This window comes from Mauremys mutica, chromosome 13 (assembly GCF_020497125.1).
Source record: "Mauremys mutica isolate MM-2020 ecotype Southern chromosome 13, ASM2049712v1, whole genome shotgun sequence".
Lineage (NCBI taxonomy): Eukaryota > Metazoa > Chordata > Testudines > Geoemydidae > Mauremys > Mauremys mutica.
In genome coordinates, this window is record NC_059084.1 from 31,858,588 (window position 1) to 31,864,587 (window position 6,000).

The following is a 6,000-nucleotide window of genomic DNA, read 5'->3' on the forward strand; positions in this document are numbered from 1 at the left end:
ATTTAAGGATATTTTGACATGGTGTTAACAAATTATGTTTGAACAGTTATAAAACTTTAACTTTTTGAATCTCAACATCTATGGTCACTAAATAATTGTCTGAATCTCCCACAACTAATTTCCTGCAACTGTGAAAATTTAAATTGATGAAAATTTAAAATGTAAAACAAATACTGTTGCACAACTGAAAGTTTAAATCAATAAAAATAGAAAATATGCTTAAAATAATCATCTGTCAAAATTATAAAAAATAAAAATCAAATTCTGCTAAGCCTCTTTATACTTTGTTGATTGCGAGGCTATTACAAGGGTATTTGATTTGTATTTTGACATAAGTGATTTGCACTTAATTCAAAGAGAATTATCTTGCCAACATGCTCTGTACAGCAAGCTGAGTGAGGGTAGATCCTCAAGAAACTTTGTAAAGTAGAATGAGGAAGGAGACCGAAAATACGTCTATCTTCTCCTTTCTGCCCCAGAAAGTCCTGTTTGTCCCTATTAGTTATTTTTATGTGGGTCACAGGTAGATGGTGACTTTGTTTCCCTTTCTTGTTGTTTGTTAGCAGGTCCTTTATTAATTGCAAACAACAGTAGCTGCTATTTTGCACTGATAGTGAGGGAACAGGAGTTAGCACTTTTGCTGTTGCAGACTGTGCAGTGGGAATTGTTGAGAGAGAGACTAAGCCACTAACGGAGAGGATTACATCCCCACCAACAGCAGCCATCACAATGAGCCAGTGTGCTAGAAGGCATTGTTTGGATCTCATCTTATATATTCCCTCACGTGTTAAAACTTTATTTAAAAAATTACTTTGTATAGAAAAATATAATGCACCCGAATGCGGAACAAAGAAGAGAAAATGGCTAAGACCCCCCAAAAGACCGGTGTTTCTGCTGCCTCAGATGTAGTCTGTTCTGTTTCCTGGACCATTTCCTGCCCTGGTAAATCACTTATTAGAGCTGGAGCAGCCTTTTTATACAATACGTGCAATCTGTGTATCCTCCTGTCCTGTTCTCCCCCCTGCACACTGAATTGTAAACCTGCAGCTCCCAAGGACTGTGTTAAGGATTTTAACAGCTCTGCTTCTGTCCCTCTCTTTAAAAACAAAACAGCTCCTCAGAAATGGAGGCAGGAATGAGGGATTGTTCCTTTGGGTCAGACGGGAATCCTAGTGGTCATGTGCGCTCTTGAGGGAAAGGTGGGTTTGTCTAGATCTTGCTGCTGAGCCCAGAGGTGGTCTGCCCCTGCAACATCATTCCAAACTAGACTGTAAAGCCCCACATGGGATACACAGCTCGTTAGTATGACTACCTCACGTCCATCAGCTCCTGTTATCTAGAATCAGAGGGGTAGCCGTGTTAGTCTGGTTCTGTAGAAGCAGCAAAGAATCCTGTGGCACCTTATAGACTAACAGACGTTTTGCAGCATGAGCTTTCGTGGGTGAATACCCACTTCTTCAGATGCAAGATGTTATCTAGAGGGTCACTATAGCTCACCCCTCTGGATAACCAACATCCAGACAAGTCATAGAACTAAAGAAGGAGCTCAGTTGGCCAACTGTGCTACCAGCCACCAACCTGAATTCTGCCACCTGCCATGATACTGAGAAAGTGTTCCGAGCCCTCGATATGGGAGAGCTTGGCTGCACATGCAGTTGTTCCTGATTAACTGTTCCTACTTAATGCCATGGGTGGACATTATTATTCTGGAACATTGGAGAGTTAAGTAGGAACAGTTAATTGGGAACAAGTCCATGTGTAGACAAGTCCTGTAAGAATAGAGCTGTCCTGACTTCAGATCAGCAGGACTAGACCTGGCACTGACACTAGATGGATTTTGTCATTACCCAAATGATTTTTTGGCTTGTGTCTGACAACACAACCAGCCTCTGAAATCCTGGGTAAGAAGCCTGCATATTCAGGATGATAATCATTATGCTCTCTGGCTCAACCAGCTGTCAGGGGACTATGGGGTGTGCTGTCGAGCAAGGGATATTTTGGTACTGCTGAAGTATCCTTTAAGTAACTTAATCTGAAGAGCATCACATGAAATCCCACTGCACCCTACATAACAAATAGAGAGACAGTGAGATCATGGCAGCTCTGCTGGCTGGCTGGGCAGCCCTGTTGTGCTTGCCAAGTGTAAAACTAAGCTACTGGGGCCAGAGTCATCCTCAGTGTAAAACACCTTTATCGTTTGATTTCATTTTCTCTTTTCACCTAGTTTGAGGGGAGGATTCGGGTTTATAGGCATTGTAGGAGAAAGGCGGAGTGTGGTGGAGCAGGCCACGGTGTGTGTGGGGGGTCCCAGCCTAGGGACTTAGAACTGCTGGATCAGTGACAGAACCATCCATTGTCCAAAAGAATCTGGCAGATTTTTGTATGTATCTTTTCAGACAGGATAGAAAGTGCTGAGCCACCAAAGAGAGCAGCACCAGTAGAGATTCCATATGTGATCAGTGGGCAAGACACCTGTCTGTTACCTGCCGCAACAGGGAAGAGATTTTCAACTGACTCTTTACCCATTTCCTGAGGGACACTGTGTTTTCTGGGATGTCCCCTGTGACACTGGCAGACCAGATGCCAGCTCATTCCAGATCCCCAGGCCAATTCACTTGTGTATTAGTATAGATCAAAGTGATTGTTTGGTGTTTAAACTTCATGAACACTAGTGGACTGCTACTTCATTGTGTTCACTTATCCATATCCCATTATAATGTAATAGCAAACATTTGCACTGTATATCCCCCCGTAACTAAATAACCCATCAAACGAGAAAGAAGCCTTGTGGAATGCAAATGAAGAACTTTAACAGAAAAGAGCTAATTTCAAGGTAAGTGGTCATTGTGTGTGATGAGTGGAGGTCAAAGACTCAGAATGCATTCCTCACTCTCCACCATCAAAGTGGGATAACTCAGTGGTTTAAAGGAAAAGCCCACATGGGTAGTGACACTGTCAACTTGTTGGGAGAAGAAGTTGTAAGTATGGATTCAGGGAAAGAGCTTTCATCTCTAAACTGTTTGACTCTTGCAGGAAAGTGCACCAGATGCAATGCGGAGATCCCCAGAGACTTCTGGGAAACTGGCAGTTTATTACATCACTACCACCATTTGGCATTACAAACTGTGATTGACCTGTTATTTACCAACTTTAACCTCTCAATAACTCTCATTCTTTTTTCTTAGCTAATAAAACTTTGGCTAGTTTAGTGTAGAATTGGCTGCTAGTGTTGTTTTTGGTGTAAGATCGAGAGTACCAGTTGACCTGGGGAAAGTGACCAATCTCTTGGGACTGGAAGCATAAGTGACATGAGAGTTTTTTGTTTGGGGAGGCTACTTCCAGGAGCGTCAGAAGCTCCCTAGAAGTGTGGGGTGGAGGGACACCAGTGGAGCTCCAGCATTCCTGCTCCCAGGGTGCAAAGGTAGTGGGGCCGTGCACCTCCAAAGGGAGGTGACCCACATCTGGCATTTGCCCCCTGGATGGCCAGCCTTTTTTATTTTGGAGAGGCTGAGCCCCCTCGAGCCTCTTGTATGTGCCGCCCATGACTGGAAGCAACCTAAATATTAGGGCTATCAAGCGATTAAAAAAATTAATCGCCATTAATTGCACTGTTAAATAATAGAATACCATTTATTTAAATATTTTTGGATGTTTTCTACATTTTCAAATATATGGATTTCAATTACAACACAGAATACAAAGTGTACAGTGCTCACTTTATATTTATTTTGGATTACAAGTATTTGTACTTGTATTTATCATGAAAACTGAACTTACAAATGTAGAATTATGTATAAAATAACTTCATTCAAAAATAAAACAATGTAAAATTTTAGAGCCTACAAGTCCACTCAGTCCTACTTCTTGTTCAGCCAATTGCTCAGACAAACAAGTTTGTTTACATTTGCAGGAGATAATGCTGCCCACTTCTTGTTTACAATGTTACCTGAAAGTGAGAACAGGCATTCTCATGGCACTTTTGTAGCCCGCGTTGCAAGATATTTACATGCCAGATGTGCTAAAGATTCATATGTCCCTTCATGCTTCAACCACCATTCCAGGGGACATGCATCCATACTGATGGTGGGTTCTGCTTGATAACAATCCAAAGCTGTACGGACTGACGCATGTTCATTTTCATTATCTTAGGGTATGTCTACACTATGAAATTAGGTTGATTTTATATGTCGATTTTTAAAAAAATTGATTTGATTCAGTTGATTGTGTGTGTCCCCACTTAAGACCATTAAGACCATTAAGTTGGCAGAGTGTGTCCAGAGTACTGAGGCTAGCATCAACTTTCAGAACTATCCCACAGTTCCCTTAGTCTCCGCCACCTATTGGAATTCTGGGTTGAGCTCCCAATGCCTGATGGGGCAAAAACATTGTTGCGGGTGGTTCTTGGTAGATATCATCAGGCCCCTCCAGTGAAAGCAACAGCAAAAAATCATTTATCGTCTTTTTTCCTGGGTTACCCATGCAGACGACATACCACGGCAAGCATAGAGCCCGCTCACCTCACTGTCACCATACATCTCCTGGGTGCTGCTGGCAGACGCGGTACTGCAGTGCTACACAGCAGCAGCTCCTTGCCTTTGCAAGTTAGCAAAGATGGTTAGCAGCCATATTGTACCATCTGCTGCTGTCTCCTGGTTCCTCCTGGCCGGCCTCGGTGAGGTCGGTTTGAGGCACCTGGACATAAACTCCTTACCTGAGGAGGTTGTGAAGGCTAGGACTATAACAATGTTTAAAAGGGGATTGGATAACTTCATGGTGGCTAAGTCCATAAATGGCTATTAGCCAGGATGGGTAAGAATGGTGTCCCTAGCCTCTGTTCGTCAGAGGATGGAGATGGATGGCAGGAGAGAGATCACTTGATCATTGCCTGTTAGGTTCACTCCCTCTGGGGCACCTGGCATTGGCCACTGTCGGTAGACAGATACTGGGCTAGATGGACCTTTGGTCTGACCCGGTACGGCCCTTCTTATGTTCTTAAATGGGAGTGACTCCAGGTCATTCACTTCTTGAAGTTTCATCTAATGGAGATTCAGTCCTGCCTGGAATATCAGGCAAGCCTACTAAAGAACCAGAGAGGCAAATGACCGCTCTGGGTCAGAGCCCCAAATATCCCGCTTCTATGATGAGCTGCAGGCCATTCTAGGGGGTGCCCCTACAACTACCCCTCCCCTGTGCTTCCCTCCTCCCTCACCCCTCCTGGGCTACCTTGGCAGTTATCCCCCCATTTGTGTGATGAATTAATAAAGAATGCATGAATTTGAAAAAATTACTTTATTGCCTCTGCAAGCAGAGATCAAAGGGGGGAGGGCAGTTGGCTTACAGGGAAGTAGAGTGAAAGGATTTCATCAAGGAGAAACAAACAGAACTTTCACACCATAGTCATGAAACTTGTTTTCAAAGCTTTTCTGATGCGCAGCACAACCTGCTGCCCTCTTCTAAGTGCCCTGGTGTCTGGCTGCGCTTAATCATTTAGTCCATTTATCAGAACAGAGTTCTGATAGCACAGATTCGTCTCCCCATACAGCGATCAGATTCAGTACCTCCTGTTCAGTCCATGCTAGAGCTCTTTTGCGATTCTGGGACTCCATGGTCACCTGTGCTGATGAGCTCTGCATGGTCACCTGTGCTGATCAGCTTGCCATGGTGGCCAAACAGGAAATGAAATTCAAAAGTTCGCAGGGCTTTTCCTGTCTACCTGGCCAATGCATCTGAGTTGAGAGTGCTGTCCAGAGCAGTCACAATGGAGCACTCTGATGGTATTGGCCTCCGGGAGCTATCCCAAATTGCGTCTGCACTACCCCAAATTCGACTCAGCAGGGTTGATTTCAGTGCTAATCCCCTCGTCAGGGAGGAGTACATAAATCGATTTTAAGAGCCCTTTAAGTTGAAAAAAATGGCTTTGTCGTGTGGATGGGTGCAGGTTAAATCGATCTAATCCTGCTAAATTCTACCTAAACTCATAGTGTAGACCAGGGCTCAGTC